Source organism: Pyxicephalus adspersus, chromosome 10 (assembly GCF_032062135.1).
Source record: "Pyxicephalus adspersus chromosome 10, UCB_Pads_2.0, whole genome shotgun sequence".
In the NCBI taxonomy this organism is placed as follows: Eukaryota; Metazoa; Chordata; class Amphibia; order Anura; family Pyxicephalidae; genus Pyxicephalus; species Pyxicephalus adspersus.
In genome coordinates, this window is record NC_092867.1 from 32,346,319 (window position 1) to 32,361,439 (window position 15,121).

At 40.5% G+C, this 15,121-nt stretch overlaps 1 long non-coding RNA gene across 1 annotated transcript in view; it reads right to left on the minus strand.

Moving 5' to 3' along the window:
• LOC140340107 (uncharacterized) overlaps positions 1-15,120 on the minus strand; it is an 85,664-nt gene extending 70,544 nt beyond the window's left edge. The window contains exons 1-2 of the long non-coding RNA XR_011922588.1: positions 15,030-15,120; positions 8,022-8,085 (exon numbers count right to left, since the gene is read on the minus strand). This is a non-coding gene — a long non-coding RNA (uncharacterized lncRNA). The remainder of the gene's footprint in view (positions 1-8,021; positions 8,086-15,029) is intronic.
• Between the last annotated feature and the right edge of the window lies 1 nt (position 15,121).

The window sequence follows — 15,121 nt, forward strand, 5'->3', positions numbered from 1 at the left end:
CTCCTTTAAAATTGGGTGCGTCTTATATTCCGGAGCGTCTAATACGGCGAAAGATATGGTATTTATTTCATTTGGTAAATGTGCAATATTGTGCAAACTATGAAGACAATTTTTAATTTTATGTACAGTATTTATTATTACATTGTATTTTTTATGGACAATATCCACTTGGTCCAAGAATAAATACAGAAGACCTTGTGGCAACCTTTTGGTCTAAGAAAGGTGGGAGGACCTTGACTTCAACACCATAACCAAATAAACATGTAAACTCTCACAGTCCTGACTACAACTAAGCAACTGAAGAAAGATGATTTAGAATATAGGCTTTCCAAAAATCCAGGGAAAGAAGACACAAAAGAAAACCATGGAATTCTGGTGCTCAAGTCACCAGGACCAAAGCAGAATAGAGAATGGGGTTCCCTGAATGATAAGACCTAAACTCATCCCAAAGATGTAATAATTATCAGAAATTATTCTTGCGCTAAAAAGGAAATTACATGGAAGGCCCTTGTCAGAGGAATGAGAGGGCAACTAAAACTAACAAGGGCAAGATGCAACTTGGTCACACTTACACACACACAGCATCCCTCTACATTTAACAGAAGGTCTGGAATGATCTCAGATGTGGAAATCGCTCCAATAAATCCAGCTGTAGATGGTTAAGGGAACTTGGTCACCATGCGCCGATCGATGGAGGACGACGCTGGATGAGCACAGGGGGACCAGGTAAGTAAGGATGTACAAAATCTCGGGCTTAACCATCCTTGCAGTTTTTTTTTGCCCGAGCGAAGGTCGGGCTTAACTGCAAGGAGGTTAAAGTTGTTCTGTGGTATCTGTCACCAAGACATTAGCAGCAGATTTTTTATGTCACACTGCCTGCCCTCGGTTATCTACTTCCCATAATTCATCCTGCTGCCAAAGTAATAGGCAAGGTACACATGCAGCCATCAATGTGATCTAAAAAAAAGAATGGTTTATTAAACCAGGCCACCCTCTTTCGTTTCTCCGTGGTCCACTTCTCACATTATGTGCCCATTGTAGGAGATTTCAATTGTGGACAGATGCCAGCATGGGCATTCTGACAGGATTGCAGCCATGCAGCCCCTTATGCAGCAAGCACCGATGTACATTGTATTCTGATATTTTTATTTTATGCCCAGCATTGGGTTTTTCATCACTTTGTGCTCCAGTCGCATAACCACACAGGCTAGTCTTCCCCCACAGTTGCACCAATGAGCCTTAGTCACCCAATTCCAATTTTACAGTGTTAGAAATATGGATGATACACAAAAATATTTCAGAATCACAGAATCTCAAGGTGCCATGATAGAACTGTTCAGCTTGGCCATCCAACAAACTTGTAAAAAGTTTAAGTTATGAAATGGAAAACAAATAAGTAAAAAAGGTAACACTTTATCCAGCTTTATAAATAAATGTCATTTGGTACTTCTGAATCTTGGATCAATAAATGTCTATTGCATTCCGAATTTTTTTTTTTGATCCATAAAGGGAACATCAAATTCATACTGACATGATTAATAAATTGTGCTAAAAGGTATGTAAGGAGGACCTCATGTGGTGAAACTGTGAAATCACAACCAGCCTGTAAATGCAACTGCAGTACAAGGGGAAATCATTTTTGTTAATTTAACATCTTTTTATTTAAATATGGTAAAGTTGGACATTGTGATTTATGCCAAACTTCACGGAAATGGCTTACCATAATACAGAGTTGAAACAGATGAGAACTAAAGATTTTCAGAAATGCTTTATGTAGACTAATTGATTAAGCTATAAATATAATACAAGTAAAGCTAAAATTTATTTTCCTAGTTTTGCATGGAAAATTGAAGAGGTAGACGCTCTGCCAGGGTAAATTTGCTCTGTGTTCCCGCTAATATTCCATTTAAAAAATTTGGGATCAGGCAGGGCATGTCCCTATCTGCAATAGGCAATTTTTCCTACCTGTTTGCTGTCTCTCCTGTCAAAATTCTCTAAGCTGCACATGTGCTGGGAAACCTGACTTCCCTTGTGGCTGCTGGGATTGAATAAACTCCTGCTGGAGTTACATTATCCCGACCCAGCCAATCAAGATGGATGAAGATCAAATCAAGGAAGAGAAGAAGGAAGAAGATCACAGCACCCACAACAAAATAGGGACAGATGAGCTTAGAAAGGGGTTAGTTCCTCTTTGATACAGGTCGTGGTCACTGCTGTCTACTGTGCAAAAAAAAAAAGGAGTTGTTACAGAAAATAGTGGGGCAACCTTTACACCTGTTTTGGTGACAGTTGTCTAAGATGGGATATACAAGGGGCATTTCATTGCATTGGGGAAATCTTTTTTTACTTGCTGTTACTCTGGGACAGAAGACGGGAAGTGAACAGAATTCTGGCCTATGGGACACAGATAAGATCATGGGTTATTTTATCCAAACCTTAAGCCAAAAGTATTACTTATACAGCTGCTGTAACATTCGGTCTGGGCTTTTAGGAATCAACCACCTCTGGTTATGTAATGTTAAATCTTTACACATACCCCAATAGGTGCAATGAAAAACAACCAAAAAAGTATAACTGAGTAATGTTGTGTAAAATTAGCATGTCTTTGATAGCAATGCAACTGATCTTTATACTTATTTAGAGTATCCTCATAGTCTGCTGTGCAACCAAGTCATTAAAGAAAATCTTACTGGCAACAATTAAGCTTTAGGAAGTGAAAATATGTAAGCATTGCTAAAAGTAGAACTGCACACACAGCTTCTACCAGCTGTTGGAGGCAATACAACTGAGAATACTTTTTGTCACATTATACATTTTGGATATATCATCCTAAATCATTTTTATTATGCTGTCAAATAAACCTTACGCTAGATGTCGGTTAAGGGCTTATGCAAACCATTTGTGCTGTACTGTGTTGCTCAGTGCAAATCCAACACACGAACTAGTAAATGACATTGCTTTCAATAAGCCAAAATAGGACATGCTGAATTTAAAGGCAACACAACATGGAGCAACACAATCCAGTATAAAGTTATTTGGTTTCTGTTGTAAAAAAGAAAAATGCAGAGCAATGCAATGCATAAAAAAGCATGGCAATCTACATCAAATCAAGTAACTTTAATGCATCACAATGTATGCTAAACAGTGTGAATTTTGCCAAATATATCAAAACACACTTGTCTATGAAAACTAAAGGAAACATTGAGCCGAGCTGGTTTTACAAAGAACAGCTTAATTTGTATGGATGTTGTAAATAAGCCTGAGTTATTGTATAGACACTAGCACGGCTTTCAGATTTATTATTATGTATTTATATTTCAGCATATTATGCACTGCTTTTATATGTGCAAATTCCGATAATGGCTGTTGACAAGGCTACATATGAAATTCTATGTTCTGTTACTTTTTGTGATAGTGTATTTACTGTGACAGGGCCAGGTAACTTTAAAAAAAAAACTGTACTTAGTTGCTCATCGCAGCTTAGTCTAGAGCAGCCTTTCTCAAACATTTAGGGACTGCTTGAAGTAACTTTTAGGTTCTAGGGAACCCCTGCTATAATTACTATATCCATAGCTCATAGTACATTAGCATGGTAGTTAATGGGAAAAATGCTTTAGACATTACTGGTCATTGGGAAGAATGCCACCCATATATATAACCAAAAAGATCATTGGTATCAGTTAAACTGACCCGAGAGACACAAATTGCTCATTGCTCAAGAAACCCCTAGCAACCTCCAGAAGGAACCCTAGAGTTCAACAGAACCCTAGTTGAGGAATACTGCTGTGGAAGAACATGATTTATTCTCCTTATTCATATATGACAGTGCTGGCCCTTGATCCAGCATTATACCATTAGGACTGGGATGGTGTCCTCCACCCTGTTTAAGGTCCACATTGAATGATGCAGGGCTCATTTCCGCATTCTTTGTGGCTGAACGGAGTGTAGGGAAGGTTAGGGGAATATGTATTGTTGGGGAGGGGAAGCTTTAAAGACATGAAAGCAAACTATTTCTTTGCCCTGCAGTCATCATCCACAGAAATAAAAAATGAACACATAATGCATTATCAAAGGGTATTTTTTGGTTAACATTTAATGTAAAAATGAAGCAGACAGCATCATACTGGGTCTTAAAAGAAAAAAGTTAGGATTTTCACAAATGTCTTATTATATTTATATTTCTTAATCCAATAAACTGTTAACATGTTGATTCAAGTACTTAGTAACATTTAATTAAATATATGTGTTTGGCCTTGCCTGTAGACATTCTAAAGGAATAACACAAATAATAGATTGAACATAATCATATATGCTGAAACATCTGTATAATCTTATACAAATACCAGTCCTTCAACATATTGCGGTGTATGTGCTAGTGCACTAAAATCATCTGGTCATTGCCAGTCCTTCAACTAACAAACAAACTATTGTTATGGAAATTGTACAGAAAATTCTTGACTTCCTATCATATGGAACATACTAGACATAGAAACCAACAAGGTTTTCATAAATAGGTAGGAAGAGTAACAAACAATTTTAGCATTTAACAATAAGAATTAGAAATATTAGAATTTGTTTCTTTTGAAGTGTGTGGGAATGTTTCCACCAGTAATATAAACACTTTTACCTTTCAGGCTGCTATTTAAATCATAAAATGGAATTGTGGTCCTGGAAAATGTATGCCAACTTTGAAGTCAACCACAAAAACCATGTGGGAGTCAGCTCACCTGTCCCCTACTCTATCCAGCAGCTTCTTTGATTCCCGGACTTCCAGGCCCAGTGGCACAGCACAATACTTACCAGATACTTACCAGCTGACCCAGCTGCCCGTGGCCACGGTCAATTAATACCATAGGCTGCCACAGACAGCGGGCCATGTTTTTTTGATTGGCCAGTGGTTAAAAAAGTTGCATTTGCACAGTCCACCTTGCCCATGATAGGGCTGAGTTCCTAGCTGCTAAGGGTGTGCTCACATTTTGTTTTCTACTGACCTTGACCAGTCTGGCCTTACTTTGCCTACCATTTAGATCTACCTCTACCTCTCCCTGACCTTGATGATGATTCTGCTTTACCCTCTGCATAACTCACCTTACTGTTGTTTCCCATGTGTGACCTTTGGATCTGATCCCTACCTAGCTATTTTTGTCCCAAGAATGTCTATTGCTCTGAACCTGTCATGCTTCTTCGTGCTCCCTCATTCCATATTCCCCAGACACCATACTTTGCACACAAAAATGCAAGTGGCAAATCGAGTGCTGGGGTGATGCAACTAGTTTCCTGAGTAAGCACTTGTTTTAGGAGAAGAGTGTGGAATTGATTGATGTCTAGTAGGCACTGAAGCTGGATCAGGGCTTTATGAACCAACTCTAAACATGGCTCATTCTTTAACATAACTGTGATTTTTGAGACACTTAGCTTTTTGACTACATGATGGCAGGATTGTGACTACCCACCTTCTCAAGTGAATATCAGTAAGTACCCTGCTAAACCACTGACAGGATCAGATTTGGTGACATGTGCTCATTACTTGCCTGTATATGTAAAGTGAGTTTTAGATTAATTATGGATCATTTATTTAGTTTTAGTACGTATGATTATTTCCTGTAATATGTGAATATAGCATACAGGGAATCATATAAAAATATCTGTCTTTTTACTTGACTTTGAAAAAATGAAGCACTGCTGACAAGTTGATTGTAGGGACTGTCTGTGTCAATTATTACAGACATAATAAATCCAGCAGATCTTAGCCAAACAGTTCTTTACAGCTTGTCTAAAAAATCCAAAGAAAAAGACTTCTTGCATATTTTATTAGCTTTCTGAGGGTGCTGTGCCATAACACATATCTTGACTACCTACTGTGACTGTGAAGTTAGGCTTACCCATCACATGTCTCACAGATGGACATCTATCATCCTTATGGACAACTAGTGAGATACTGGGGGCAGAAGAGAGAGAACAGCTTTCTATCCATAGCATCTGCTGAATATCTGCATTATAGAACAACTCTACACCAGCAGAATAGTAGTCTGCACCACAAGACATGCTATAGATTTGAAATCTTGAAGCTTTGTGAACTGAGCTTAAAGTGCTCTGGAGGGGTATGATCAGGTGTGAACATTTGAAATACTTTATGTATCCCCTATACCCTGCAGCAGACATCTAGCAAATGTTAAACAAAGACAGGTAAGCTTTTATCTGTCCATATACCTAGTCATAATAGAAGCATCTAAGAGATATGGAAAGCACAAACAGTTTTAGAAATTAGGAACTGAAGACCATGTGTTCTGGGTGAGTATAAAAAAGGGGCAACAGTATACTTCACAGATAAAGTTTTACTTAGTCTTTAGCGACAGAACATGCAATATAACACATATTAAAACCAATGGTTCAGAACGGATTTCATAGATAAAAAAGTTGGAGGTCTCATCCCCCAACACATTTCAACTGTCTAGGCTTCTTCGGAGGAGATTACAAAAGAGGACATATCATAAAGGAACTGTGTAATAGTAAAAGATTATATGTAGGCTTATATATGGGCTTTTGAAGGGAGTATGTCCTTTATTTAGTATATCATGAGTAGTTCAAATCAGAAAATCAAGGGGGTGGGAAAAAGAAAAGAGAAAGAGGGCATGAAATCATTAAGGGTACCTTCTTTATATACTCACCCAGAACACCTAATCTTGAGTTCCTCCTTTCTTACATTTGTGTAATTAAAGGGTGGGCGTTTTACAATACTCAGGGATGGTAAGAGTCATTCTCTGATATATAGTCATACTTTCATTTTACATACATTGGGGTAATTATCTGCTCTGACCACTGCTCTAGAATATTGATAACACTCACCCTTAAGTGAACCTGTCATCCCTGTTCCCTTATGAAACTCTTTGTTTCCTTAATAGGTGTTCTATTTTCCTACACTACACACGAAATTCCACTTATTGCCCAATAAAATACTCATAGGCAGTAAACTTGTCCGAGAGATGGTACTTAATACCTAAATCTAACTTTCACTAAAACATAGCATGGTGAAGAATCTTCCAGGTCTATATGTTTCAGTTGCAGTAATTGATTCTCCACCAGGGAATGTTTCTGTGAAAGTTAGATTCACTGCTTTTTTAAATAGAAACCCAAGTTACTATTTCTGTTGTCACACAGGAAAGGGCTTTCCTTCACTCTTATCAGCTGAACAGAGCAGTGGTTAAATAATTGATAGGTTAGTATAGGTTGCTGGGAGGTCTGCATTAAAGTGAACCTGTCGCTTTTCTGTTTAAGAACTATAGATTTCTGCTTTAAGGTTTGTTATTTCTGCTTCTTCAAATGTCTGGTATTAAATGCTCAATCACAGACTCATACTGTATACAGTGGGTATAGAAAAAATTAGTCCTTCAAAATATTTCCTTTTTTTGCTTTGCAGCATGGAACGAAGACAAGAAATAATTTTCCCAGTTTTATTTACTCAACCCAACCAGAATATGGCTAAAAGAGCTGGCGTGTTTGTGTAGATTGGTCTTCCTGAAAACAATGGAACTTTAAAAACTCATTACCCTGGTTCCAAGCAGTCCAAAGTGAGTTCAGCCAGTGAGGCAGCTGTCCAAATTTCTTTGCTGTATGTTTGCATTCCTCAGGTGGGGACCTAACATTTTTGTAGATGCTTGAATTCTGTTTAGGGGGCTAAGATTGTAAAGTTAGTTTATCAATTCCCTCCAATAGCAAACCAGTACACTTTGGGTTTGCTGGGAAATTGAAGATCTTAAGAAGCTTTGCTTGTTCTCTGTGTTTAAGGGTACCAAAGATCCTTAGGGGAATCAAAGAGTGGCTGTTAGGGGACATGGTAATTATAAAGGTTACGTTATTATTAGATTACTTGCTAACTGTATTTTAAGGAATGGACAGGTAGCGTAGCAAATGCCAACTCCCCACATGGGATTATGCCAGCGCGAGATGACATTTGCTTGTTGTAAAAGAAAATATATTTCCCTTTCTGGCTCTTTGTTTTATTTCATTTCAGAAACGCTTACCTTATTTGGCAGGTCCTATGACAAGTGTCCTCATACAGTCAGCTAACCAGTGCATGCCCAGGAACTATATGAAGGAGAGAAAAATTTGTTAGTTACAGTCGTGGTGACTCATCGGTAGTCTATAAAAAAGTTGGTGTGAATAATCTAGTTCAATTTTTTTTATTTACATGTGTTATATCCATAACATATTCAATATCCAATAAGTGAGTGAAATGTGTTTTTCTTAATAAGTAATATAAATTGTAGTTTAACATGGTTTATTAAAATTACTAGTATTAGTTAAATAGTTTCTTAGGTAAACCTAAAATGTGTTTAAGCACAAGGGAAACAGTGGGGAGCCAGAGGTAATGTGGGGCACTGGTTATGTTTGGGAGTACTTAGGATTATAGCAGGTAGTATCTGGGGCCACTGTGGGGCATTTGGATGTGAGTAAAAAGCACTGGCTGTGTTTTGGGGCTTTGCATTCATATCGATCACGATTGTAAATGGAGATAATAAAGATAAAGTAGGACACTGCTCGTGTTTAAGGGCACTGGAAATATTGTGGGACACTGGTCATTTCTGGGGGCACGTTGGTATAATCTAGGCATCGGTTATTAGGGTGGACACTGACTGTATGTGGGGGCACTAGTAATCGCTTTGCGTAATGTGGGACACTGGTTATACTGTTTCAGGAGGCACTGGGGATAAGTAGGCCCCTTGTTATATCTGGAAGTATTGGGGGAAGTTTAAGACACTGGTTATATCTGAAAGTGCTATGGGTAAAGTAGGATGCTGGTTATATGTGGATGTACGGGGGGTAATGTAAGACACTGGTTAAATCTGGAAGTACTGGGGGAAATGTAGGACACTGGTTATATCTCTGGAAGTACTGGGGGTAGTTTAGGATGCTGGTTATATGTGGAGGTACTAGGGGTAATGTAGGACACTGGTTATATCTGGAGATGCTGGGGTAATGTGAGACAATGGTTAAATCTGGAAGTACTGGGGGTAATGTGGAATGCTGGGTATATCTGGAGATACTGGGGGTAATGTAGGACACTGGTTATATCTGGAGATACTCAGGTTAATGTGGAATACAAGTTATATCTGGAAGTACTGGGGGTAAAGTAAGACACTGGTTATATCTGGAGATACTCAGGGTAATGTGGGATACTGGTTAAATCTGAAAGTACTGGGGGTAATGTAGGACGCTGGTTACATTTAGAGGTACTGGAGGTAATGTAGAACGCTGGTATATGTGGAGGTATTGGGGGTAATGAAGGACACTGGTTATATCAGGAGATACTCAGGGTAATGTGGGATACTGGTTATATCTGGATGTACTAGAGGTAATGTAGAATACTGGTTACATGTGGATGTACTGGAGGTAATGTAGAACACTGGTTATATCTGGAGGTACTGGGGGTAATGTAGGACACTGGTTATATCTGCAAGTACTGGGGGTAATGTAGGACACTGATTATATATCTGGAAGTACTGGGGGTAATGTAGGATGTTGGTTATATGTGGAGCTACTGGGGGTAATGTAGGACACTGTTATATCTGGAGATACTGGGGGTAATTTGGGACAATGGTTATATCTGGAAGTACTGGAAGTAATGTGGAACGCTGGTTATATCTGGAGATACTGGGGGTAATGTAGGGCACTGGGTATATCTGGAAGTACCGGGGGTAATGTAGGACACTGGTTATATCTGGAGATAGTCGGGTTAATGTGGCATACTAGTTATATCTAGAAGTACTGGGGGTAGTGTGGAACGCTGGTTATATTTAGAGATACTAAGGGTAATGTGGGGCAATGGTTATATCTGGAAGTACTGGGGGTAATGTGGAACGCTGGTTATATCTGGAGATACTGGGGGTAATTTGGGACAATAGTTATATCTGGAAGTACTGGGGGTAATGTGGAACACTGGGGGTAATGTGGAACGCTGGTTATATCTGGAGATACTGGGGGTAATTTGGGACAATAGTTATATCTGGAAGTACTGGGGGTAATGTGGAACTCTGGTTATATCTGGAGATACAGGGGGTAACGTAGGGCACTGGGTATATCTGGAAGTACTGGGGGTAATGTAGGACACTGGTTTTATCTGGAGATACTGGGGAAAACTTGGGACAATGGTTATACCTGGAAGTATTGGGGGTATTGTGGAACACTGGTTATATCTGGAAGTACTGGGGGTAATGTAGGACACTGGTTATATATTTGGAAGTACTTGGGGTAATGTAGGATGCTGGTAATATGTGGAGGTACTGGGGGTAATGTAAGACACTGTTATATCTGGAGATACTGGGGGTAATTTGGGACAATGGCTGTATCTGGAGATACTCAGGTTAATGTGGAATACTAGTTTTATCTGGAAGTACTGGGGGTAATGTAAGACACTGGTTATATCTGGAGATACTCGGGGTAATGTGGGATACTGGTTATATCTGAAAGTACTGGGGGTAATGTAGGACGCTGGTTACATGTAGAGGTACTGGAGGTAATGTAGAACGCTGGTTATATGTGGAGGTATTAGGGGTAATGTAGGACACTGGTTATATCTGGAGATACGCAGGGTAATGTGGGATACTGGTTATATCTGGATGTACTGGGGGTAATGTAGGACGCTGGTTACATGTAGAGGTACTGGAGGTAATGTAGAATGCTGGTTATATATGGAGGTACTGGGGGTAATGTAGGACACTGGTTATATATGCAAGTACTGGGGGTAATGTAGGACACTGATTATTTATCTGGAAGTACTGGGGGTAATGTAGGATGCTGGTTATATGTGGAGGTACTGGGGGTAATGTAGGACACTGGTATATCTGGAGATACTGGGGGTATTTTGGGACACTGGTTATATCTGGAAGTACTGGGAGTAATGTGGAACGCTGGTTATATCTGGAGATACTGGGGGTAATGTAGGACACTGGTTATATCTGGAGATACCCAGGTTAATGTGGGATACTAGTTATATCTGGAAGTATTGGGGGTAATGTAGGACGCTGATTACATGTGGAGTTCCCGGGGGTAGTGTGGGACGCTGGTTATATTTAGAGATACTAAGGGTAATGTGGGAAAATGGTTATATCTGAAAGTACTGGGGGTAAAGTGGAACGCTATTTATATCTGGAGATACTGGGGGTAATTTGGGACAATGGTTATATCTGGAAGTACTGGGTGTAATGTGGAACGCTGGTTATATCTGGAGATACAGGGGGTAATGTAGGACACTGGTTATATCTGGAGATACTGGGAGAAACTTGGGACTATGGTTATACCTGGAAGTATTGGGGGTATTGTGGAACGCTGGTTATATCTGGAAGTACTGGGGGTAATGTAGGACACTGGATATAAATTTGGAAGTACTTGGGGTAATGTAGGATGCTGGTTATATGTGGAGGTAGTGGGGGTAATGTAGGACACTGTTATATCTGGAGATACTGGGGGTAATTTGGGACAATGGCTGTATCTGGAAGTACTGGGGGTAATGTGGAATGCTGGTTATATCTGGAGATAGGACACTGGTTATATATCTGGAAGTACTGAGGGTAATGTAGGATGCTGGTTATAAGTGGAGGTACTGGGGGTAATGTAGGACACTGGGTATATCTGGAGATACTGAGGGAAACCTGGGACAATGGTTATATTTGGAAGTACTGGGGGAAACTTAGGGACAATGGTTATATCTGGAAGTACTGGAGGTAATGTGGAACGTGGTTATATCTGGAGATATTGGTGGTAATGTACGGCACTGGGTATATCTGGAAGTAGTGGGGGTAATGTAGGAGGCTAGTTACATGTGAAGATACTGGAGGTAATGTAGAACGCCGGTTATATGTGGAGATACTGGGGGTAATGTAGGACACTGGTTATATCTGGAAGTACTGGGGGTAATGTAGGACAATGGTTATACCTGAAAATACTGAGGTAATGTGGAACGCTGGTTATATCTAGAAGTACTGGGGGTAATGTAGGACACTGGTTATATCTGGAGATAGTCGGGGTAATGTGGGATACTGGGTATATCTGGAAGTACTAGGGGTAATGTAGGATGCTGGTTACATGTGGAGGTAATGGAGGTAATGTAGAAAGCTGGTTATATGTGGAGGTTCTCGGGGTAATGTAGGACACTGGTTATATCTGGAAGTACTGAGGGTAATGTGGAACGCTGGTTATATCTGGAGATACTGGGGGTAATGTAGGGCACTGGGTATATCTGAAAGTACTGGGGGTAATGTAGGATACTGGTTATATGTGGAGATACTCGAGTTAATGTGGGATACTAGTTATACCTGTAAGTACTGGGGGTAATGGAGGACGCTGGTTACATGTGGAGGTATTGGAGGTAATGTAGAATGCTGGTTATATGTGGAAGTACTGGGGGTAATGTAGGACACTTTTTTTTCTGGAAGTACTGGGGGTAATGTAGGACACTGGTTATATGTGGAGGTACTAGGGGTAATGTGGGACAATGGGTATATCTGGAAGTACTTGGGGTAATGTAGGACAATGGTTATATCTGGAAGTACTGAGGTAATGTGGAACGCTGGTTATATCTGGAAGTACTGGGGTTAATGTAGGACACTGGTTATATCTGGAGATATTCAGGGTAATGTGGGATACTTGTTATATCTGGAAGTACTAGGGGTAATGTAGAACGCTGGTTACACGTGAAGGTACTGGAGGTAATGTAAAATGCTGGTTATATGTGGAAGTACTCGGGGTAATGTAGGACACTGGTTATATCTGCAAGTACTGGGGGTAATGTAGGACACTGGTTATATCTGGAAATACTGGGGGTAATGTAGGACACTGGTTAAATGTGGAGGTACTGGGGGTAATGTAGGACGCTGGATATATGTGGAGGTACTGGGGGTAATGTGGGACACTGGTAATATCTGGAGGTACTGGGGGTAGTGTGGAATGATGGTTAAATCTGGAGGTACTGGAGTAATGTAGGACGCTGGTTAAATCTGGAGATACTGGGGGTAGTGTGGAACACTGGTTATATTTGGAGATACTAGGGGTAATGTGGGACACTGGTTGTATCTGGAAGTGTTGGGGGTAATGTGGAACGCTGGTTATATCTAGAGATACTGGGGGTAGTGTGGGACACTGGGTATATCTGGAAGTACTGGGGGTAATGTAGGGCACTGGTTATATCTAAAGATACTTGGGTAAATGTGGCATACTGGTTATATCTGGAAGTACTGGGGGTAATGTGGGACAATGGTTATATCTGGATACTGGTTATATCTGGGGGTAATGTAAGACGCTGGTTGCATGTGAAGGTACAGGAGGTAATATAGGAATCTGGTTATATCTTGAAGTAGGACACTGGTTATATCAGGAGATACTCGGGTAAATGTGGGATACTGGTTATACCTGGAAGTACTGGGGGTAATGTACAACGCTGGATACATGTGGAGGTACTGGAAGTAATGTAAAACGCCGGTTATATGTGTAAGTACAGGGGGTAATGTAGAACACTGGTTACATTCGGAGGTAATGTGACACTGAAGTCCCTTGGAGAAAAGACGTTTAAGGGGGGATATGATCATCCTGTATAAATATATAAACTGTCCATATAGAGAACTCTCTTCCCCATTATTCATTTTGAGATCATTGCAAAGAACAAGAGGCACTCTTTGTGTCTGGAGGAAAAGAAGTTTAAGCTCCAGATAAGGAAGGGATTCTTCATTGTAAGGTCTGTGAAAATGTGGAATCGGCTCTCTCATGAAGAAGTTTCAGCAACTACTATAGATTGCTTTAAGAAAAAGCTGAATGATTTTCTTGAAGCATAGAATATAATTTGGTATTAAGGCTTTAAAGTAAAAATAACAGTGACTGTTGATCCAGGGAACATACGATTGCTTCATGGAATCAAGAAGAAATTTTTTTCCTTGTTGAAACAAATTGTACCAGGGTTTTCTTTTTTGCTTTCTTCTGGACCAACTATGTCTTTTAGGGTTTTATATCTGGGATGTTTATTTCCCTAGTGGTTAAACTTGATGGACTTATGTCTTTTTTCAACCTAACCTACTATGTAACTGGAGTTACTGTAGATTGTATTTAGGGGCAATGGGGTAATATGGGACACTAAGTATATCTGTAGACACTGCAGATAAAGTGCAACTTGATGAACTGGGGGGGGCCGGGAAATGAGGGGGAATTGGTTGTATTTGGGGGCATTGTGGGGTAATAAAAGGGTGTTGGTTCTGTCTGGAGACACATGGGGGGAGGGGGGGTAATGGGAAATAATGGTCGTATTTGGGAGCATTGTGGGGTAACAAGGAGGTATTGGTTGTATTTGGGGACACAGCGGGGTAATAAAGGGTATTGGCTGTATATGGGGACACTAGGGGTTAATAAGGGATTATAGGTTGTATTTGGGGACATTGGGGGTGGTAATGAGGGGGTATTGGTTGTATTTGGGGGCACTGTGAGGTATTGGTTGTATTTGGGGCACTGTGGGGTAATGAGGGGGTATTGGGTGTATTTGGGGCACCGTGGGGAAATGAGGGGGTATTGGGGACACTGTGAGATAACGAGGGTGTATTGGTTGTATTTGGGGCACTGTGGGGTAATGAGAGGGTATTGGTTGTATGAGGGCGCACTGTAAGATAACAAGGGTGTATTGGTTGGATTTGGGGTACTGTGGGGGTAATGAGGGGGTATTGGCTGTATTGGGGGCACTGTGGGGTAATGAGGGTGTATTGGTTTTATTTGGGGCACTGTGAGGTAATGGTTGTAGTGGTTGTATTTGGGGCACTGTGGAGTATTGAGGGGGTATTGGTTGTATTTGGGGCACTGTGGGGTAGGGGCACTGTGGGGTATTGGTTGTATTGGGGGCACTGTGGGGTAATGAGGGGGTATTGAATGTACATGAAGGGGACTTGTGGGCTGTAATTATTGTCTACATTTCTCCTGGGAACTACACGATGATTATTTGCCCCTCACAATCCCTCTGTTCTCACATTATACACACATGTAAATGCCATATCCCATACCCGCGGGTAACATGCCGGTATACACACAATGCCATCCCTTGTGTCATCCATCCATCTAGGTGTTAGCACAGGTATCCCCGCCCCCTCGCCGT